Source organism: Lissotriton helveticus, chromosome 11 (genome assembly GCF_964261635.1).
Source record: "Lissotriton helveticus chromosome 11, aLisHel1.1, whole genome shotgun sequence".
NCBI classification, from domain to species: domain Eukaryota; kingdom Metazoa; phylum Chordata; class Amphibia; order Caudata; family Salamandridae; genus Lissotriton; species Lissotriton helveticus.
Window position 1 is genome coordinate 1,042,531,503 of NC_136072.1, and position 24,470 is coordinate 1,042,555,972.

The window sequence follows — 24,470 nt, forward strand, 5'->3', positions numbered from 1 at the left end:
ACCACTCAGCTTGTGATCCCCCACCTTTCTTGATTTCCTCCTTCTCTGCTCTCTTACATACCTTTGCCTACTTCCCCTGCTTGCCTTGTTCTCGTTGTTGTCTCCATCATGCTGCCGTGCTGTGACCTCTGAACCCTGGATCGTCATGGGAGCCAGAAATGGGATCCTGGTAGATGACTTGAGCTCATGATTATACCTCCCACCCTGGATTGCGGTAAGCACGCTAACTCTGTAGTTAATACTGAGGTTATTCACTTAATACTTTTGAGTATTGTTTAGACAGTCACATTTTCATCCTTCTAATATCAAACCAGCTTTAGTTCCATAAGACATATAAGAAAGAGTCAGTGCATTAATCCTCAAGCAGATGCTGGTCCATCCCAGGGGTTGCCAGTGAAACTCTACTACAGCAAGACCTCCTGCGTCTTCTCTCTGCCTTCCCCATTTCCCCTTTCTTTCTCTTGGGAGGTAGCTCAATCATCAATATTTCCAGCGAATGAGAGACAGCTGGGGCTCTATGCAGATCTATGACTTCGGCTAAAGCTAACAGCACATTTAAAGTATAATTTTGTCTTTGAGCTACAATGGAATTCTCACAATATAAGCAAAACCAGACTAACATTGAGACTTTTGTTTATCTTGGTGATTGCGTTTTGTATGTATGCGAATGTAAATGAGTAGGACGCGAAGTAGAACGGAGTCTTTTAAAAATAAAAAATAAATTGGTTCCTGCTTAGGTTTGCAGGTAGCTCCTTAGAGATGGGTATCCTCACAGCTGACCAAATACCCTGCACCTCAAACAGATGGAGTAGGTTCAGTAAAATATGAGGGCTATGGCTGCAGCCTGATCCAACCAACAGGCTCAAAAATGTAATTAGATATTTGTAAGCACTGCTCACGTATCAGGTGGGAAGCAACGGGATAAGGGGCAACCCTGTGTACCTAGGAACCTGGAAATAATAGCTATAGCTAGCGTTGGTACAGAATCCAGTGTCATTGAACTCACTTTGCATTATTTGACTTGTATGGATTTGGGCCATACCCTATTTAAGCATTAGCTGTTCACTAAGAGGATTCAACCATATTATTGGCCTGATAAAGACCCTGTGGCATATTTACAAGAACTGATGCATCTACATCTATGTGACCGACTTCTTGTGCCAGCCAGAAATGCCCTATTGATGCCATGGATGCACTGTATTCACAATACAGTGCTTCATGGTGCAAAGATTCATGGATGCATCAGAATTTTGGGGCTAAAGTGACACATTGCTGGAATTGGTCATAAGACTGATCCAACTCCAGCAATGCTTCTGAACACAGAGGCGTGTCCCATGTTAAAAGCCCTGTGTCAATCCTTGCGCCTTGTTTGAGAAGGCGTAGGGATTATGACGCAGTCAAGTTATAGAGTGATGCAGTGGAAGGTTGTAATTTTCACTGCATCAGTTCTACATGGCTTTTAACGTGGGAATGCATACCCTGCATACATTATACCTGGAGCAGGTATAATGCGACTCAGGACTCTACAAACTGACGTACGGGGCCCAATGCGTCAGTTTGTAAATATGGAGCAGTGTGGAGCACTGATTGCGCCACCGCTGTGTCAAAAATAATTATGCTGCAGCGGCACTAGCTCCTTGTAAATATGCCCCCCAGTGTACAAAGAACTACTGAGGGGGTTGAAATGTTATAAGAAGAAGAAAGAAGAGAAGAAGGAGAAAGAACAATTGATGGACAGAATGCAGAACAATGTCATACATTCACCCAAGTACAGAGATCAGGACCTAAATCTATCTTTTTTTTGCTCACCATGCCATTCCAGTTTGGACCCAGCCATATGCAAATCAGTCTTGACCCTGCGCCCAGTGGGAACAGTCCAACCTGAACTGCCAGGCCAGGTCCTCCCTGGACTAGAAACAAGCAGCCTAGGACCAGTTACGGGCTTTCAGCCCTCATCATCCAGGATAGCTAGACTCCAGTGGCATGAAGAGCACGGGACCCACGTCTGGGCATACCCGTCCCACTCGGGGTGACAAATGCAAAAAGAACAATTGACGGACAGAATGAAGAACAATGTCATACATTCACCCCAATACAGAGATCTGGGCCTAAATCCATAATTTTTTTGCTCACCATGCCATTCCAGTTTAGACCCAGCCATATGCAAATCAGTTTTGACCCTGCGCCCAATGGAAATGAGCAGCCCTAACTGCCAGGCCTGGCTGAAGAAGGGTGACATACCCCAAAACCGGTCCCAGGATGCTTGTTTCTGGTGCACGGAGGACCTGGCTTGGCAGTTCGGTCTGGACTGTTCCCATGAAGCACAAGGTCAAGACTGATTTGCATATGGCTGGGTACAAACTGGGGTGGCATAGTGGGCAAAAGAAAGATGGATTTAACCCAGATCTCTTGACTGGGGGAGAATGTTTGAATCATTCAGCATTCTGTCCATCATTTGTTGCAATTAGACTTTTCGCCCTAAGTGGGACGGGTATGTCCAGACATGGGTCCCTTGCTCACTGTGCCCCTGGATTCAAGCTAGCCTGGGTGAAGAAGGGTGACATACCCCAAAACCAGTCCCAGGATGCTTGATTCCGATCCAGGGAGGAACTGGTTTGGCAGTTCGGTCTGGACTGTTCCCATGAGGCACAGGGTCAAGAGTGATTTGCATATGGCTGGGTCCAAACTGGGGTGGCGTAGTGGGCAAAAGACTGATGGATTTAACCCAAATCCCTTGACTGGGGGAGAATGTTAGAATCATTCAGCATTCCGTCCATCATTTGTTGCAATTGGAGTTGAAATGTTAACATATTCATTCAGTTGGCTTAACGAATAACTGTACATTAAAACAACCCTGAATTAAGATAATGATCAGCATGCAACATTCTGTCCTTCTTGGCAGTTCCTGATGACCCAAGATGGATAAATAAAGGGGTGCGGTAGTTGATCTGCCTGTATACGCCTAGGATGGACGCGTGGATGGGGTGGGAAGGCTCTGCGGACATGTGTCCACTGCCTGGGCCCTCTGCCCCTCCCCCCCCACTCAAAAGCTCAATTAGATGACAGGCTGTCTAACACAGGTGCACATGGGGCAACACATACACCAGAAGATGGAGTTTCTCTAGCCCCCGTGCTGGCATTCCGCTCCTGCATTCACACCCTTCCATTTGGCGGGTTGGGCTCCTCCCCCCTCCCCTTTTCACACCCTGGTGGCATACCTACCTCACACTGGGTTGGGGATTTGAGTGCCAGGTGACATTTATTCTCCCACCCACCTTTTATGGGATGTGAGCCGTTACTGAGCTGCAAATTGTTATTGTTTAGTTGTTATTGTTCTCTTCAGAATGTTATTCTATTGGTTTCTTTTTTCACAAGAGTGTTATTGTAAAATCTGAATAAAGAAATTTAAAAAAAGGTTATAATCAGTTTTTAATTTTATTGTGTAAATAGCCAAAGTAATTAGTCTCTTTCTACTTAGCGGTGTAACTTCACCAATTTGAAACAATCTCACTGAGCCCTGCACTATTTGGAGGACCTGCTTATTTATCAGGTTTATTTTGTCTATTTCTTGAATGCTATCTGAAAATAAATTAAATTAGATACTCCTGCACAAACAGGTGCGCTCCCTCATGTCATTTGACTAGATTTTGTGATACCTTCTTCTATACCAAATCACTGTTTCATTTTAGTACACAAAATAAGGTGAACACTGTGTATTACTAAATGCTGCTGAATTCTACTGATTTTACTATCTAGTTTCAGTGAAAGGTTTGGAAACCCTAAAAAAAAATCCAGGAAAAGCTGATCAAAACACAATAATTTAAATCAAAGCAAGTGGATAATTAAAGGTAAACAACATTCTCTTCAAGTGGGGTCCTCAAAACTCAAGAAGCAGCTGCAAAGTACTAACCTCTTTGTTTTTAGCAACTTTTCTAGACTCCTTGCCTAAAGGTGGCTCCTTACTTGCAAAGTATAAAAGGTCTGCATTTCAGTACTGTATTTTTTTCTTGCATACCTCTTAGTATGAATGTCTCAGCATTCTGTGGTCACCGCCTGATTCCCATCACCTCTAATTACCCCTACTCTGAGACACGAGATGCAGTACTACACCAGTGCTTATAGTAGGAAAATGATCACCAGAGGAGTCAAATGATTCTATGTTATAATCTCAGCACCCTTAGAGGGTGAGATCCAAATAGTTTGTTTCATGGTATATTTTCGGGGAGCGGCTTTGGCCTAACGGTTAGGGCGGTTGAGCTTGAATCTAGGGAACTGGGTTCAATTCTCGGCAATGACGCTGAACATCCTGTGATTCTGGGCAAATCACTTAATCTCCCCGTGCCTAACAAAAACTGAATGTGTCCTCATGTAATGCAACTGGTGCTATGTAAAGCGCTCTGGTAACCGATTCGGGTGAAGTTTGCGCTATAGAAAACTCTGTAAAATAAAAATATATATATTCCTCTGTGGAACTGATGAGGCAGAGCACCAAGGATTGAAATCATCTGGTTATCTCTTCTAACAATTTATATAAAACTATTCCCATTGGATACACCATTGGGAAAAGTTTGTAGGACATGAACTTGCTGGAACTCACTGTAGAGGGCAATCCATTGAGTGGTTGCCCCAGCGCACTCCTTGTATAAGTAATTACCACAAAAATGCACATTTAAATGCAAGAGGTTCACAGGTGATTCGACAAAGTGCTGAAAGGAAATCTTAATAACTATTTAAATCGAAGTTAACCAGTACTAGGGCTGTGTAGTCTGAAACAAATTACTAATTTAAGCATCAGTGAGTATTATTCATGGTCAATCACAATCTCATTAGAGTAATAAGATCAATAAGTTGTAATTTACACGAAATTTAGAATCTCATCCATTGAACACAATACGTTGTTTTTGTGGGAAACTGTCCACTCAAAGTTAAAAAGAAAATCAGGTCTAGTTTTGCCCTGTACTGCCACAACATACTTAGTTTTGCTAATTTGGACCATTTGTGGAATCTCTACAGTGTTGCCCGGCCTGACATTTTATTGCATTGGGCCTGGACCAAGCCAGTTACAGCAGGGCAGCCTGCGGCATGACAAGACCAACACCTGAACAATAAATTGGCCAAATGGCGGAGCAAGTCTGCACAACTAATACAAAGGATAGGAGTTACCTGCCCAAAAACTACATCCAGAGTTCCTTAATAGAGAGCCGCCCAACAACAGCATCTGGTTTACTAGAGACTTACCTAGAAGGAGTGGTAGCAAACAAGTGGCTTGGTGCCATGGAGCTATGGCAAACCCAAAAATAAAATCTACTTTGTCAGGGATGGTTCCCCTCAAATCCTTGCATCTGAGTGAACAATTGGATTCAGACCAATTGCCCCAAGCTGGACATAAGCTGTGCCTTTTGGTTTGTCTTATACAATGTACACCTTTTATTTGAAGACACCTGTATGGCGGAAGATGAGGATCAGAGGCTGAATCCTTAGCTGTCTCTCTTTGAAGGGTAAGGACTATACCAAAAGGGCATAAGACAATATCTGTGCTGCAGAGCACTTCTAAAGACTGAGGTAGACAGCCTGGAGCATTGATAATTTGCCTTTGCATCATTGAAGTCCCAGGTTCAGTTTTGCCCTGTACTGCCACAACATACTTAGATATGCTAAGTTGGACCAGATCTGGAATCTTTACAGTGTTTCCCAGCCTGACTCGAAGAAGCTGGTCCTCTCGAGCAACGCACATGAGAACCACAATTAATGAAGTAGCGAGGGCGGCATGTTCTATCTTGTTGCTGCGCCTTTCTGTGGTGGCCTGTCACAAGATGTGTGTCTCTGCAGCCATTGAGTATCGTGACAGATGATCCATCATCCAGTTTAAGCACTTCTGAAGTGAACTGTGTCCCGCCCCACGGTTTATCATCAACTGTGTAGTGCAAATAGAAGTGCTTGCATCACCTGTGAAGGTCCCCAACGCTGCATTGTCCTCGAACTGAAGCTCTTGAACTGTGCCTTGGCACCAGCAATCCCTGCCTCTTCCTGTCCATACAGCACACAGAAGCCAATTGAAGTCACAGACCAATGACGAGCAGACATTAGTGAACAGAGCAAACAGTGACCATATGATTCATTAGCACCCGATCAGTGCTCAAAATGCAGAAGCTGAGCTGGGTTATAGTTGCACAAATAATTATAATTGTAACCCTTTTCCTGTGCATACTTCCCTCCCATGAAAAGCACAGGAGAACTGCATTGTAACGCAGGATATATACAGAAGAATTAAGATGCAATAAAACTTTTTAAAGTTACTGATTGTATTATCTTACTAATGATAAAAGCTTTTTATGTATGGAGAGGATATTTATTGTAATACACGAGCTGCCAGAACTAGACATTCTACTTACACTTGTCCTCCAAGAGTAAGCCTTGAGTCTTTGACTTTTCTAGCCCCTAAAAGTCATGATGCATAGCAATTCTTTTAGCTTGAATAGTATCTTGTTCCTGTGACTCCATGGACAGGGGCAATACTCATAATATAATATTGCCTAATTGCTCTTGAGTCGCACAAGACCCAAAGAATTGGTCTAACACCATGTGCTGGACATCTCCGTCCTCAATCAGACTGCCAAATTTGGTAGAGCAAGTCACCTAAGACCTGATTGTTTAACAATTAATGTGTTTTAGTTTTAGTATGCTCTACTTTAGCTAGCGCCAAGACACCCAATTGGGTAATCGCGTGCTCTACAAGTTTCCTTAACATAACCTACTCTTCTGAAGATGTTGATCTCTCAGAAATTCCAGAGTGGTCCCAACGGGCCATCTATTTTTAGGATACCTTTATGTCACCTTCACCATGCTGAATGCACCTGATCTTCTAATTTTTCTTTAAAACAATCTCTCAAAGCAGAAAGTTTTTATTATTGAAATACAAAAAATGAATAACCCTGGAAGTAATTTCTTTGGTTTTCTATATGGACTGTCATGGTTTCCCAGTCAGCAGAAAACTGGAAAACTATGTTGGAACATCTGCCCTAAAAATGGCAGACGGTCTGATGTACAATGACTGTCAGCCCAGTGGCTGACGAGCTCTCTGTCAAAAAGTTTCCACTGTGAAAAGTGACAAGAGGATCCGCAGTTGGAAAAACATGGCGCTTCCCTAACTCTATACATAGTGGAGAACCGTGAGTTTGGCCGACAGAAAAAACATTGCCAAACTCTATAAGAACCACTTAATTTATTTCTAACACTGTTTACGTTTTCGATTAAGGAACTGTTTTTCTCGCATCAGCATCACAAAAATGCTCAACTTATCTCGTTTATGTCTGCTACATAATCACATACGGTTGCATTGTTGGACTGTCAATATCTTCTCGTGGGTCCAGAAAGGAAGAAAGACTTGCAGAAGGTATGTAACGTCTGCTGTGACCGTCCCTTGGTCTTCAGCACCAGGGGACTGGGGAACTGGCCAGACTAACTTCAAGCAATTGCTTACGAGCCCTCCGAATTTCTGCTGCTGCTTCTTGGCCTCCATTCTCCAGACGATGTACTTTTTATAGGAGGTGCTAATCCGACAACGCTTCTGAAACACGCTAGTATTTCCTCGTCATGCAAATAGGCAAATTGCTAAGTGACACTGCTCAGCGTGTGAGAATGTTGGCAGCGTTTAGCCTAAGCTGACTTCCATTTCACACTGCGCCATGCCTTCCACAAACACTAACCCGGAAGTCTGCTCTCCCTGCTTGGCTTGCAAAGTGTGTCTGCGTCTTGGATAACCAGCTGCCTCATTTCATTTGCTGACTTTGCGGAATAGAATTTCTTTTGCTGTTGGAATTCTTTGTTTTTTAGCGCTGCTGCTGAACACCAAAGCAACGCATTTTTTTATTACTGCAAATTATGCATGTTAATGCATGGAATTTATTTTTACTATTCGTCTAGATGAGGGTGACCTAGAGGAACTCTGGAAATTCTACTCCTGGCTGGCCTTGGCAGCAAGCGTGTGGGCTTGGGACTGAATGGTTTGCATGTCTGAAATTGACAGAATACCACCTTTAAGGACAGTCTGACTAAGTAGCAAAGATTCTCAGAAGATAAGTATCTTCTCACTTTGCCTTCCTCCTAAATCCTGGTGCAAGATTTTATGGCAGTTTTATATAGCATGAACTTGACCCAAGGGCATTAGAGCACCAGATTACATGACACATTTTGTTTAGGTGCAGGAAGATATCTGATTTGCCAAGAATCACAGGATGTTGAGCTGACATTGGGATTCCAACCTGGTTCCCCAGTTCTAAAGTTGGCAGCTTTGGCCTTTAGGCCTCATCTCTTCCCAAGAGGGCCTAGACAGTTGGGCTTAATGTGTGTTATCGCTGAGCCTAACCCTAACTTAGTCACCTACCATCAGTAATCTAGATAGAGCTTTGATTGTGTTCTCGACATCTGCCGACATATGGCGAGCACCGATGTAGGGTTCAATGCTTCTCATTTTATCATTGTGGCAGATCAAGTATGATTCCTTGTGCAGGATCCCTTTGCGGCGAGTTGGGCGTACTGTAATTGTGTGTGTTCATCATCAGCAGAGAGCTAGAATTAAATGTTATTGCCGTTGGCCTAGACTGAGTCGGTTTCAGCAGGGTAGCCTGTGGCCCGAGAAGACCAACACTTAAACGGTGAAGTGGCCAATTGGCGTACCCAAGTCTGCACAATTAATGCAAAGCTTAGGGGTTACCCGCCCAACCTCTACATCCTGTGTTCTGGAATAGAGAGAACCCCAGCAACAGCATGCAGCTTGCTAGAGAGATACCTGATAGGGGTGAGAGTGAACACGTGCCTTGGTGCCATAGAGCTATCGAATAACCCAAAAATAAATCCTATTTGCCAGGGTTGGTTCCTCCCTACGGTAGCGGCAAACTTTGAATTTGAGTGAACAATGGGTTCCGAACAACTGTCCCAAGCTGGAGATAAGCTAGCCCATCTGGCTTTTCCAGTGTCTTGAAGACACCTGTATGGAGGAAGGTGAGGACCAGAGGCAGAATCCTTGGCTGTCTCTCTTTGAAGGGTAAAGACAAGACCAAAAGGATATAAGACAATACCTGTGCTGCAGAGCGCTTCTGAAGATGGAGATAGACAGCAGTGAGGGTTAAGAACTTGCCTCTACATAACAAGAGTTTGAGGGCCACCTGTGCTGTGCACTGCTGCAAGGAAATTAGCTTTGCTAAGTTGTACCAGTTCTGGGATCTCCACATCGCTGTTTAGCATGACTTGAAGCAGCTGAGCATCTCAAACAGCGCGGGCGAGAGCCAGCATTACTGAAGTTGAGTGGGCAGCATCTTCCGTCCTGTCACTGCGTCTTTCTTTGGTGGCCTGTCACAAGCTGTAAGCCTTTGTGTACCTGTAAGAGATTTGTGTGCATGTATATTTTTGTGTTTTATTAATAACATGCAAAATGTGGTTTTACACTTGATTACACTGATTTTGTGCTATTATTTTTAAAATGTCCTATGATGTGCAGAAGTCTGGCCCTTGTTAATTAAGCCTTAATTTAGGCCTACAGCCATACTTTCTAAAATGGATTTCATCCTTGTCTTCCCCCTGCACATTTCACTGTTTATTATTTCTGCAGCGCACAGTCAAGCAGAATCATGTCTGTTTATTTCAATTGTCATTGTTCATGCAGTTCTCGATCAATCCTTCCCTGGCCTGAAGTCAGATGGTGGCTGCGGCTGCACTGTATAACAGGGGAGGACACTTGGCCTAGATATTCTAAGTTGTGTTTACAATTGGCAGCTGGGGTGGCCAAAATAAACACTGGGTAGGTATGGTGAGCAAGTAGACTACAGCGTGGAAGTATGACCTGGATTGGTGTTGGCAAGCAGAAAGGGTGATCTATCAGAGTTGGGGTTGCCTTAAAACATTTGATAAGGTGTGGAAGAAATGCAGTCGCTATAGAGACACGAGGGATTGATGGGAGGTTATTGGTAATGGGAGGGGGTTGCTGTTCCTTGGTTTTCTGCTATATCAGGTTTGTTATGTTTTGTGATTCTGTCTGCAGGTTCTCTGTAATGTATATCACTACTTCAAGGTTATGGACACTGTGCCTCACTGTCTTGCCAAGCAATACTGATTGCAAATGTCTCAGCTAGTCGATGTGCACTGAGCAACTGTTTAATAAAAAGATTATTAAAAAAAAATCTTTCCCTCACTCAGTCACAAAACTGGTATTTAACTTCAAGGCTTCAATTTGCTGATAGCCTTCATGACCACTATTCTGTACCACCTTCTTGAATTTTGTAAAAAATCCTTTAAACTATTCCACTGATCTAGAACTCGGTTATTGAGGGGGCCTTATACTTAACTGGCTGTATTTGAGACATTTTTGATGTGGTGGTAGGTACCTTATCTCAGGGATGCATTGTCTCATGAAAATTAGGTTTAACACTATCCCTGATTCATCTAATTGTTGCCGTTCTGTTGAGGTAAGTTTGATTTAAGGGATATTGGAATGACCTGCAGAAAAGTGGGGGAAAGGATTTTAGAGCATAAAAGCAACATACGCTGCAGAAGAGCTACAACAAAAATTAATAACCTCTTTATTTTGAGAAATCATTCAGCGAATTATCTTTGATGGGTTATTCTCTAAACCTTAAAATCCTCAAATAAAAGGAAAGAAAAGATACATTTTGAAAACGAACAACAATTGATTTATCGCTTGAAGACATACAACAGTGGGCTTAAGTATGAGGTCCCATAGTTGTCACTTAGTAGATAATAAGTGCCAGTTTGTCTGCCTGTGCTATTTTTCGAATAAATACTGTATACAATACAGTATACTTCTTCTGCATATGTCCTTTATCCCATTAGCAGATACATCTATAGGATGCAGAGGAGTGAGCTGAGGTGTCTAAGATATGTCCTAAAAGATTCCATTGAGTTGAACAACCTTTCGGTGCCAAAGGTTTAGTATTTGGCACATATTGCACGCCCTCATGGTGTTGGAGGATAATATTCAATGTTATTACCTATGAGTAAATATCAAAGACCTTTTTTTGACACCATGTTTGCACCTAAAGTTGTGGATTATAAATATTCTATGCACCCACGTTTGTGTGACTGGCGTAGGCTCGCAGGGGGCATGACTTTTTGAGTACCACGTTGACTGGGATTCCGGCTTGACAGCCTGACGCTTACAGGGCACATGGCTTTCGGAGTGCCACGCTGGTTAGGCGTCTATAAAATCTAGATTGCACTCTCGCCCGCTAACATGCAGGGTTTGAAGATGTCGCTAAGTTTATCGGCAGGACAGGGCCTTTGATTAAATAAGTCTGGGCCCTTTTGGGGGCACGCGGGTCGAATATATTTTGGGGAACTCTCCAGCAGAGATAAGTGATCTTTTACCCGTTTCATTTTCTGTGTTTCCAGTATTTGACCATAAGGCTGGTCCTCCTCCATTGTTACTCTATGGGGCTATGAGAGCCCAATAAAAGGTATTTGAGGGGGCTACAGGGTTAGTTGCATGCGCTTGAGGAATTCACAGTACACGTACACCCATTTTTCTAACTTTCTGAGCCTCACAATATGAAGTGATTGTGTTACTTGATGATTTTATCACTATACTTGGGCACATAATGGTCATAGCTATGGATTGTGACTCTGGGCCTGATTTAGATCTCAGCAGACAGGTTATTCCGTCACAACGGTGACAGATATCCCGTCCACCGAAATATAAATCCCATACGATAGAATGGGATTTATAGTTCAGCGGACAGGATATCTGATACGATAGAATGGGATTTATAGTTCAGCGGACAGGATATCTGTCACCATTGTGACAGAGTAACTTGTCCGCCAAGATTTAAATCAGACCTCTGTCTGCTTCTTCATGTATGTTTACCCTAATCTGCCAGTGTTTTAAGAATTGCTACACGTACTTTTCAAAAAGTTATGTATATTGTGTGAACCATACACCTGAAGTTCTCTTCCTTTCCTCATCATTGTGTTACGCTTCTCTCATTTCTTACAGGCTCCCACCCAAATTGTTGGAATGTAGGAGTACGTAAGTATGAGATACATGAATGTGTGTTTTTTTCCACACCTCTAAATGGCTGCTAATTTTGCAAATTAGTGATTATATCCTGTGGAGGATAGTTTGACGGAATCCGTCCATTTTACAGTCCTGATGAAAGCCACAAGACCTCGTAGGGGATAAGATGGCTGAAACATGTCGGCCATGATTTGTTGAATGCCTGGGGTGTCCTAATTTGCCCCATTAGGCATTACATTGGTTTTGGTCTTATCCTGGTACCATTTGTCAAGAATCCTTACCTTTGGGTACCAGAGAGGTAGTTTTAAGAGTATTACAGATCCCAAAAACGACATATATCCTTAGAAGTGCCGCCTCTTTTTGGAGGATGAGCCCATCCGAACACACTAGGTGCTTCAGATGTGGACTCGATGATGAAGCAGAAAGAAAACTAAAGTGGGCAATAGGATTTTCAGGATAGGAAAGGTGTCATAGAGGCACCACTCCCCTCTGATTAGTTCGGTTTATTATTTGGAGGTTGAGTGGTCTCACTCCCCTTACGTCTCACTCCTCCCTGTTCTGTTATTTCGATGTACATTTTAAGGTGTCAAATTGCAGGGTCCCCCGCTCCCACACACCCACCTTACCTAGGTAACCTTGAATAAAATTTTATTTGACTTTCCGAAGGTCATTTTAGTTCACTCTTATCACCAATCCTTTAGCTTCTCACATCTGCATACACCATCACTGCTAATGCAAAAAGATCTTTGCCAAAGAGCCCTCTCACGGGGCCCTTGGGGCATTGCAGTGCCGGCCCCATGAGGAGCATAGCCGTATGATGAAGCATGACACCTATATGGGTGTGTGAGGGCAACACTTACAATTAAGAAGATTCCCCTCAAAGCCATAAACTCCGACTATTCCTTTTTACATTTTTTCTTTTTTTCACAATAGGAACAAGTACCCTGATTGACAATATACATTATTTAGGAGCATGGGTACTAGACCTTTATCTACCTCCTAGCCCCCCCCCCCCCCCCCGATTATTTATTTTAATAAACATGAGGATGAAAGGCTGAATTTGCATGGTTTCAGCAATTGAGTTGCCTTTTTTGTGGAAAGAGAGACAATTCCCAATTTGTATATTCTTGTTTAATCACTTGACACTATTATTTTTTATTGTTAGATTGTGTATATTAGTATTTTCGCATATTAGGAATACATTTCGAATACAGCAGTCATGCAATTCAGAAATTACAGTCAAACATATTACTTATTGAATCTACACAGCACGCAGTTTGCGGATCATGAATAGTGTTACATTTATGATCCACCCTAGGCCAGGCAGTTGGTAGACTAGCAGGAATATTGGCTTATAGCAAAACGTGTGGATCTGTTTACCAACGTTGTGAGGCACAAGGTTGTATGGGCATCAACCAGATTAGGGCACCAGTTCTCGTTGAAACTTCTGCAGGGTTGGGTGAATCTGTGCTGTTCCGTCGCAGTTAAGCAGTAAAGGGTTCCCAAATGTCTTTAGGATGAGATTGTTATGGCATAAGTTGCCAAAATATAGAAAATTGTTTATGGCAATAAGACAAATATTTGAGCCAGACCTTAACCGTCAGGGCCATCTTGCTGCCCCAGGGCATTGAGACCCTGCATTTTGCTAACAATAGTAGCATGGCTGTGAGTCTGCGGGGGTATTCGGCATCTCTTTTACAAATTCTAGTAAACCAATCACTGGATTAAAGGGGAAGAATGCACAAAAAATATAATTTAGGGGTGTAAAATCTCGCACCAGTAAGAAGTGTCTTTAAGCATTTCCATGCAAGACGTATGAAGGGGGCCTGTGGCGCATGGCACCGTAAACAGTGGGGGTCGGGAGATAAACCTATCTTAAATAGTTGTGTTGGTGTGGGGCAGGGAAGCTCACAACATGTTGCTCGCAATTGGAAATATAGGAGAGTTTCAGCAGTGTGTGGGTGGATGAGGCTGTGTCCTCGGGTAGGGAAAAGAAATGATCACCAGGGAATATATCCGCAAAGATTTTTATGCCCATTGTGGTTGCTCGCCCGATAGCTCCTTTGTCTTGTAGTGATGGGAGCATGGGGTTGTTGGCAAGAGGTATATAAGGGTCATACAGAATAGAAATACCAGCACGTTTTCGGAGCCCATTCCATGCCTGGCATACGCTTTCCACAGTGTTGATATCAGCCTTAGGTTTCTTATAAGGCACGAATAGTGCTGTTGTCGTGCTCTTTGGCCAAGTGTAGTTGGAATGGAGTAGGGTGAAGCCAGTAGTGCAAGTAATGAGCCTGTGCGCACAGAGCATAGAGCTGCATGACAGGTGCTCCCATGCCCCCTGCGAGTGTGGCAGCGGAAGCAGTTCATAAGAGGCCCAAGGCTGTCCCCCCGCCCAGATCAACAATATCTGACTGGATTCTGGTTTGAAGAAGCTAATAGTGAGTGGGATATTTATGAATAGGTAGAGGAATTTGGGGAGTGTAATCATTTTTGCTATTGCAAAGCGGCCTGCCACAGATAATGGGAGCCTAGACCATGCTGGAACCCGGTCTTCCAGACAGTCTACTGCTCGGCCATAGTTGGCCTGCCATACTTCCTCCGTGATCCCTGCTGAGCCATCTTCATATGTATTTAGTACGGCCAGTTGCCCATTTCAAAGGTTATTCCGTAGTATCACTGGACATTATAAATGGCATCATGTCATTAAGATGCAATGTTCTACAGGAGGAGACTGAAATCAAGATTCAGCCCTATTCGTCTCTTTACAAATTGCTTAAGTTCAAACTTTTTTACTGTTTTCCTGCACAAACATTTAAAATATATATGTCTATATATCTAATCAGTAGATTATGACGTGCAACCTTAATGTTACTCTTTTAATTTATCATTTGTAGTTACTGTAGTTTTTGGTCGTTGTAATACCACTTATAAGTCCGCGTGGAAAAGTGTACAAAACGTGCTGAAATGGAGCAAAAGAAAATAATGGCTAGTAGTAAGCCTGCTTGAGCTTTTCAGGCTCACTATCTCTACATACTAGCTTCTCCTCTTTGTAAAGTGCAAACTCTGATGTGTCCTATCTATCCCAGGAGCATCTGTTGACGACATCGCTGTACTACGGAAGCCCTTTGAGGATATTCCAGCATAACAGCCCAGCGAAGCTATCTTTGTCCAACCGACAAACTTTGTGAAACTGCTAAATTCCAAAAATTGGTACGTCTTTCATCGCTGAGCAGATCTCCAGCAGAGTGCGTTTGTGCCCCACCTTTCTGTGCATGCTGCACACTGAGAGCACATCAGCTGCATGACATTTCTCGCCCTCAAAACAAATAGAGTGGGAGATTGAAATGAAAGATGGGTGGAGGGTGCCCAAGGCGCTTGCTGAGCAAAGGCCAGCTTTGCTTCTAGGTTCTCTTCTTAGTTAACAGCTACACCATTTTAGCATGCAGGTAAGGGACCCAGGTTTAACCTTTTATCTAGTAGTTATCAGCAAAGATAAACGCAATTTAAACAAGTACTGGCAAAGCCAACAGGTTTTGTCTATGCCATGTTTGTAGCTATATTGCACGGAAGCACGGTTGAAAGTTAAAAAATAAAAAAAATACTATGACGCAGTACATGCTGGCCACATCAAAGACCATTTTTTAAAATTAATTGTCAGGCCTTCCAAGATGTCTCCGGCCTGCAGTTCTTTTTAAAAGAGCTCTATGACGCGGTCAGTGCTGACCGTGTCATAGTGCTTTTTAAACAAACAAAAAAACTTTCTGTCATGTTGCACAGCTGCTGTGCTTGCAAAATGACTGAAAACAATTGACTAAGGCAACAACTCGCAAAGGCGAGACCTATTGGCATTGTAAGTGCTTAGAAAAAAAGTCCTGATCCGACTACGCTTCTGCCTTCTGAGAGATGCTGCCATTTACTCCTCATGCAAGTAGACAAATTGCTAAGTGACATTGCTCAGCGTTGAAGAATCTTGGCGGCATTCAGCCTACACTGTCGTCCATTTCAGACTGCGCCATGCCTTCCACAAACACTAACCCGGAAATTCTGCTCTCCAGGCTTGGTTTGCAGCAGTGTGTCTGCTTTTTGGATAACAGGGCTCACCACCTCATTTACCGACCTTACAGAATGTGGTTTTCTTTTGCTGTCAGACTTCTGCCTTTCCAGAGCCGCTGCCCGATGCTGATTGCCAACCAGCATTTTTTTTATTACTGCAAACTATGCGAGTTGATGTTTGGAATAGATTTTTATTTCTCTTTAGAGGGGGTTGACCAGAGGGAACTCTAGAGATTTTCCTCCGGTCTGGACCCTCGAGCAAGCGCACGGGGTTACGACTGAATGGTTTGCATGCATTTGAGGAATTTCCTGAATATCGACTTTAGGAAAGTCTAATTTAACCAGCAAAGATTCAGTCAATAAGTATTTTCACTTACATCCTTGAGCAAGATGTTGTTTTTTACACTTTTATATGGCACGAACTCGGCTCAAGGGCATTGGAGTGCTATAGATGATGAGCACCAGATTACATTACATATAGGCCCCTCCTCCCCCAAGCACTAAATGAGGGTCAGCGAGTTGCTAAGTGGCACAATGCCATTGAGGGTTGCTTTATCCAGTACTTGCTTTTAAGGTAACAGCCCTTTGCATGCTTGGTCATGTAGGCACCTATTCCTGATGGAAAATGCAAAGCTATGAGTCCCAGCAATCATGGTGCTGTTGGATGAATGACAAATGAACTCCTGATGCAGAAGCGGCTGCTACGGGGCAGTAGCGATAATGCGGAGGGAGGTAAAATCCACCTACCTGCAAGACGTCGTCGTGATTGGTCTGAGCGCCCTGGTTCGGCTCTCAGACAGGGACTGGGAGGCTGTGCATGTTCTCCACTCAGGCTGTGGTATTCTGCAGAGTGGAGAACATGCTAAGTGTGCATGACTGTGTGGCCGGCCCAAGACGGCTGGCCAAAAAGTTATGCTCACTTAAAAAAAGTGCTCACCACTCCTCCCCCTGCTGGGTGGGCTGCCCAGCCCAGCCCTGCCCCACCCAGAAAGCCAGGACAAAAAATAAAATGATAATATCATGGTGTTATAATTGGATTTTTCCTGTGGGGCGACGCTCCTTCGCCTTAGCGGAGAGGCTGCGGCTGTCCTGAAGACAAAGAACTAGTTGAGAGCTAGAGGAAGCAAGAGTAGAGATTCTAAGAGGAATGTGTGTGAGCTCTCAAATACATCAGTTGCTGCAGCAATCTATGGTGCCGAACTCTGGGGTTATCCTAAAGTTATGGAAAAGCAATGATTTGAAAATAACTTTCTACGGTCACTACTGAAGCTAGACCATGAAATCCTTTAATAACTTTATACATAGAGGGTGATTTTAAACCCATCTCAGATATCATTGTAATATGCCCTGTTTAATATTGGTTGTGATAAAGCAGCAACCAAGATATTTAAAATCCACAGTTGAAGTGTTAACGATAGGGAGTTTGTAGCACATGTCAAGAGTATTAAGGAATTAGAATTCAGTCACTGTTGCAATGAACCCATCAGTATTGGCCCTGATGCAATTAAGCTAGGTAAAGATGAGAGTATTGGTTACAAAGGCTTAGACACATTGGGTCATTGGTAACAAGTTATCTTTCTTTTAAACAATTGGGGGCAAGCAATATCTCGATTGTATACAACTAGAGGCACCCTGTGCTTTATATATAAAGTTAAAGTTTAGACTTGGTATACTCCCAAGAGTTTACAAAGCGAAATGCAGTAGATCTCCTGTGATGCACTTCATCATCTTTTGCACTTGGAGCAGGGTAATTTTGTCTCCACCCATACATGCCATAAATATGCACCTCATACAAGTGTGTCCTAACATTATTAATGTAAAGCGTTGTACTTGAACTCAGTAATGAAGTGCATTCACTGTAGAATTAGGAATACATATATACTGTGTACCTTAGCTTACAAATATACTGTGTACCTTAACTTTATTCAAATGAAATATAGTCTTTAGAGATTGGATAAAATCATCTTCACGCTCTTAAAATGTATTTACTTGAGAAACGAGAGAGATTTGTGTAAATATGTGCACTAATGTTTTTGAATTGATATTCATAGTTTAGTTCTTGGTTAAACTTGCATTTGCGCATTTAAAGTTATTTTAAATTGACTTAAAGTGCAACATGGATCTAATGCCGAATTTATGTACTTACATTTGTCATTCATTTTTAGTTATATGTCCACAAACAACACATATTAATGTGCCCTATTGAATTATATGCTTAACTTGACTAGAGTATGCCTGTATTTTTTTCTGCAGAAAAACTGTTTTATCATTTCTGCTTGTGTGTCTTTCCTTGCAGGTACGTTCACATGGTTTGTTAGTCTGAGAATAGATGTAACTCTGTATTAGCAATACAGAGGCTGAGAAGGTAGACCTTGACAAAGAAAATGAAGAGCCATAGCGTTAAGTCACAGACTCTATTTAGTAATATTGCGAGGATTTACAGGTGACCAAGGATGATGTTGTTCTCAGGACTGGCCTGGGAGAATCTGTTAATGTTGCAGCTCACAACGTGAGAATTGAAAGGACAATGGAGCCCCTGATAGTGTGATCAATGGGTGTTACACAGACGAATCTAGTGATATTAACTAGGGTTCTCAAAGGTTGATGTTGGCCACTTTTTCTTTTGACTTTGAGACCTCTATGTTTACCCCTTAGATTCTTTACTGAGCGTGGCTTAGGCTAACACTTCTTTTCCTATCCTCAGAAGTCCAAGATTCTGAAATGCTGATACCTTTGCACAACTTATCGCATACTTCCTGCATTTCTCTCTTTTTCAGCATTTTCCCAACCGTTTGAGACCCTTTTATACTTAACCATACTCTTTAGTTTGGATTGTAAATGAGGTGATATCAAACTTTACTCATGTGCAAAAGCAAAGAGCGGAGATCGAAGACTCGGCTCTCAGCGCTAGATTGTGCTGTAAATTCTTTCTATTGCTGGGTCTGAGCTACTTGTTTGCCTCACACTGATGCACCTATCCAGTTGTTATTCTGTACTTTTACAGCATAGTATTGAGATTGATTTACATTAATCTAACTGCCAACTTATAATAAACTTCTTGACTTTATTTACTGATTCCTAGTCCTTATTGTGTAGCCAATTGGGTTACAGTGTTAACTATACGTGTTTTACCAAGTGCTAACTCCCATCACCTCTCAGTAGCACAAAAAGACCCATCGTATAATAGTAAGACTTTGACCAGCACTGGATCATACTAAAACTCAAATTGCTCGTCATAAGTGGCTCATTCCATTATTCCAATTTTTCTTTAGCTAAAGACCCACATCGAGGCACTTAGATTTTGCTATGGATCTGAAATTACCTTAATTTATGCTCAGGTAGAAGAAATTAACAGAGATGATTATAAAGCCAGGGGCTCGTTGGCGAAGATCTTGTATTCCACCAGATAATGTGCAATAAATATCCTGCAATATTGAGGCAGGGGTGCGCTACATTCTCTTTTTTAATCAGGATAGGAGCCAGGTTCATTAAATTTGTTTTGAGTGGCCTCCTACTTCCTGTTTTAATCTACACATAGTCTAGTGACCCACTTCACGCACATCTACACTTTTTTTAGGCCCCTCACACCCACTGCACCAATACGGCATGCAATAAAAGATCTCCGCCAAAGAGCCCGTCATAAAGTGCCTGTCCGGTATTGCAGCGCCAACCTGATGAGGAGCACACCCTATGATGAAGCATGACACCTAGCTGGGTGTGTGAGGGCACTTATTCTGAAATGAGGAATCCCCCTTTTCCTTCCTACATTCAGTGTACATTGTTTGACACTTACTCAACCTAGTATTCCTTCCCCTGTCCGGAACTGCATACCCATCGTGTTGGATTACTTTTGGGCACATATGCTGGACCTATATAAAAGCCCACAGTACCCCCTTTTTTGGTTACACAAGTGGGACATGTACCCAGATCCCATATTGAATATGACAGTCCTTATTCTTCCCATTTAGTAGTGTGAAACAATACTTAACACTACATTGGAAAGACCGATCTTCTCTGACCAAGCACAATTAAATACGACCACCTTGACTCTGGTTAAGGAGATCCCAGTAATATACAGATAAAATTACCACAAGGCTACACAGATGGTAATATTGCCTCTGACAAGTGCTAATAAGACTTATAAACACAAGCAATTCAGTGGAAACGCAAATTAAAGAATAGTTTGCACTAGTACATTGTCACTCAAATAGCAATTTGATTTTGTGGCAAATGATTCACAAGCATAAGAAAGAAAAGAAAAGGGGGCGTGGCCAGCAGCATGGCCGGTTAGGACGTGCCTTGCCGGAGCTCCCGACGAGCTGCGCACAGATCCGCCGTTTTATTAATCCCAGTGAAGCGCCACGCACACCAACGGGAGCCGCAACACCCCTGGGACTGCGGGGGTGCAACCACCGCACAATCAGGTGCAGAGCCACGTCGCGAACCGAGCCTGAAGCTCCGACTCGGCGCCACTCAACGAGGCCAAGATGGCGGGCGTGGAGTCCGAGGGTCGCTGGGGCGCATAGGAGTCACCCCCGAGGCCGGGAGGGGTCGTAAAACGCTGCCTGGAGGAAGCGGCGGACAGGTCGGTCCGCGGAGCTAGCTACCCGGAGTGCGGCAATAAACACGGGCAAAACCGACAACCGGCCGCCTTTACCAAGATGGCGGCCGGCACTACTCAGAGCCGGTAGGAGGGAGCCGGGCTGGCAGCCGCCGTCCTTTCCAGCGCCCGCACCCGCTGACAGTACCTTCGGGGGGCGGACCGGCCCTGAGACGCTCTCGGCGGGGGGGAGACCCCGGGGGACACTAGACTACTGAGCCTGCCACAAGAACCTGGATACTACACCAACATGGCTGCCCGAATGAGATGACCGACGCTGGAGTGCGTGGCCCACGGTGAGGCTCCGGAGCCCGCAGCCCTCCCCACCTCCACCCCCCCACCCCCCCCCCCCCCCCTGGCACCCCATCAAAGAACGGTTTGCTAGCTGCCCTGCTCGCCTGAGTGTCTAGGGGGAGGCCCGGAGTGCCATAGGAGAATACTGTGACAGAGGCCCTAAGCACCTGACGACGCTGTACTCATCGTGGGTGACGGGTGGTGAAACCGCGTCCAGACGGGCACGCGGGACGAGATTAGGCACGCACTGAAGGGGCCATATCACTAGCCGGAGGTCGGCCAACGGAGGTAGCAGGGGTCTACGACCTACACCACTCGTCAGGGGTCCGCTGCTTGAAGCCTGTCGCAGGGGCCTTCGCCCGAAGAGAGCACAGCAATGGGGAAAAGAGACGTGATCCCTAAAAACGCGAAACAAGGCCCCATGGACAACTTTGCGGCGCCAAGACACACGGTGGAGCACCACCCAACGACTCCCGGAGTGCGGACTGACACGGCGCTGTTGATGGAGGCCATTCAAGCTTCCAGAACAGACATCCAAGAGTCCCGGGTGGCCCTGGAGGTGAAGATCGGGGAAGTGGGCTCCGAGGTTACGCTACTGCGGCAAGATTTCCGGAAACTGTCTGAGAGGGTGACGGAGACTGAAACAAGGATAAACGACAACGATGTGGCAATAGCCGCCCTGAAGCAGGACATGGCGGAAATGCAGGCCTCGCATCGCCAACTGCTGTGGAAGGTGGATGATGCAGAAAATAGATCGAGACGCAACAACCTGCGCTTCGTGGGATTTAGAGAGGGAATTGAGGGGACAAACATGACATCGTTCCTCCATGCCTGGTTGAAAACCACCTTCCCGACAGCACAGTTCTCCCCATGTTTCATCATTGAATGAGCGCATAGGGCCCTCCTGGCGAAACCTCCAGAGGGGGCGAGACCGAGACCGGTCATAGCACGCTTCTTGAACTTTGCGGACAGATATCTCATCTTGAAAGAAGCCAGACAAATGGGGGAGATACGCTCGGAGAACACGACCATAATGATTTTCCCGGACTACAGTCAGGAAGTTTCGAAACAACGTCGATCATTTGACTCTGTTAAGGCAAAACTGAGGACTCTTGATATTCGATACATGCTCCTCTTCCCCGCTAAGCTCAAGGTGATCTACAAGGATAAAGCCATCTTTTTCTCACACCCAGAGGACGCCTGGCAATGGCTTGAGGAACGCCCTGTACTGAACAGCAGAGAAGCCGCAGGACGAGAAGCCATGGAAAGATCACTGCGGGAGAGGCCACGCTGGGAACTGCCGAAACTACAGAGGCGGAAATCACGGAGAGTGCGAAAGTTGACACCGGCGACTCCATTCCGGGCCCGATCCACGGAAGACATTCGGGGTGGTGGACCGACGACACCGGGCAATAATTCGGTGGCGGGCTCAAGGTTCAGTTGCTTACGCAATGGTATCCGCTCTGAAGGGGATGAAGAGGAAGAATCGGAGGGCCGCGCGTCTGGAGGAGAAGAGGAGGTGGAGGACTTGATCCATCCGCTAGTCAAGGAAATCCATCACTTGGAGCAGGACTCCTCGGGGCGATCCGGCGCACCCGTAATGGACACGCAAGACTCGCACTCGTGAAAGATGGTGCTATGGGAGTCAGGAGATTGCAGCTCGACACATGGGAGCACGCAAGTTACCACGCCTTTCTATGTTATTTAAGTTTATCTTACTGTTTTTGAGTTTGTGACGGGAGGGATGTGTGGGAGGGCGACAGGCCTTCACCTGCGGATGGTTTGGTCCTATAGCAGGATGCAACTGGAAGGGGGGGGAGGCGGGGAGGTGGTGAGGGGGATGGAAAGTTCTCGAACGCTCTCAAGTTGGGGAAAGAGAGGGTCGGGGGAGGGAGGGGGGTTACTTGCACTAGATTCAAACAGCGGCACACATTGCGCCCGCGCACCACCCGCACAAGCCAGAATTGGATCGCATGCACTTACCTCACAATCCAATGGCAAGTAACGTAGTCACACCAATAGGGGCGGATAGGAAATTGAGTATCCTGACATGGAATGTCAACGGTTTAGGCTCTAAAATCAAGAGGGGATTGGTGAATGCTTATATCAAAAGGGTTGATCCGGACTTTACCTTCCTGCAGGAAACTCACCTCCGGGGGACTGCATGCGCTTTTCTTGCTAGGGGGAGACACAGGGTATTGGCGCATGCGGGATACACATCGGACTCCAGAGGGGTGGCAATTGTCGCCAAAGTAGCTTCCCCATTTTGCGTTACCCGCACCTGGCTGGACCCCCAAGGGACATACGCTGGAGTACAGGGCACCTGGCACAGACGCTCCTACACACTTATCTCGGTGTATGCACCGCCCAAACTGCAATCACGCACTCTCACGGCACTCAACCGTATACTCTTGGAAACCTCCGATACAATACAAGTGGTGGGAGGGGACTTCAATGACGTTATGGACACCCAACATGATAGATCAGGGGCTAGAGGCGAGAACCAGACAACACTCGGCAGCCAGATGTCCGCCATAGGACTTACAGATATTTGGAGGTGGCTTCACCCGACACTACAGGCATACTCATATTATTCCGGGGCACATAAGGTGTTCTCGCGCCTTGACTATGTTTTTATGTCCCGCCAATACCTGAGGGTGGATGATGTTGCTGAATACAGGGCCAGGGGTATTTCGGACCACTCGCCTTTGTATGTAAGGGTAGGACAAGACCAGGCTAGACATGCGGAGACCTGGCGCTTGGCGGCCTGGGATTTACAGAATGCGACCCTACTTAGAGGTATACGGGCTGACATTAAGGTTTATTTGGCTGAGAATGTGGGCACGGTGGACTCGAAGGTCACCCTATGGGAGGCCCTGAAGCCGGTTCTTAGGGATAGGATAAATTCTAGGCGGGGTGAAGAGAGACGTAGACTCCAGGCGGAGGTGACCACCCTAGAACAGACGATCCTAGAGAGAGAAAGGGAATATCTGGCCCAAAAACGCGACGAGACCCTCAGAAAGCTGCTGGATGTCCAGAAACAGTATAGGGAATTAGTGAACGAAGAAGCGAAGACCCAGGCCCTTGCAACCCTCCACAGACTATATGACGTAGGGGATTAGTCGGGGAAGCTTTTGGCGTGGCTCAGCAGGAAAGAAAGGGCGGCGAGATGGATTGATGAAGTGCGAGACGGGAACGGCGTTGCTGTAAACACGGATAGGGAGATAGCCGAAACTTTTGCCACGCACTTCGAGGCATTCTATGCGGCGCGTGACCTTGCCACGCAGGAGGAGGCGTTATGCTACCTGGATGCTACGGCCCTGCCGTCCCTCCCCCCTGAGTCAATGGAGGCCCTAGAGACGGCTATAACGGTGGATGACATTACCGAGGCCATTGCCAGCTTGCGGCCCGGCAAAACCCCGGGACCCAATGGCTTCCCGGCGGAGCTCTAAAAGCGGACAACAGACCTACTGTCGCGACACCTCGGGGGACTCT

At 45.1% G+C, this 24,470-nt stretch overlaps 2 long non-coding RNA genes across 2 annotated transcripts in view; one reads left to right on the forward strand and one right to left on the reverse strand.

The window, feature by feature from the left end:
- Positions 1–24,470, forward strand: part of LOC144792466 (uncharacterized) — a 144,001-nt gene that overhangs the window by 106,263 nt on the left and 13,268 nt on the right. The window contains exon 2 of the long non-coding RNA XR_013602563.1: positions 12,005–12,037. This is a non-coding gene — a long non-coding RNA (uncharacterized LOC144792466). The remainder of the gene's footprint in view (positions 1–12,004; positions 12,038–24,470) is intronic.
- Positions 1–24,470, reverse strand: part of LOC144792469 (uncharacterized) — a 181,413-nt gene that overhangs the window by 79,754 nt on the left and 77,189 nt on the right. The window lies entirely within an intron of this gene.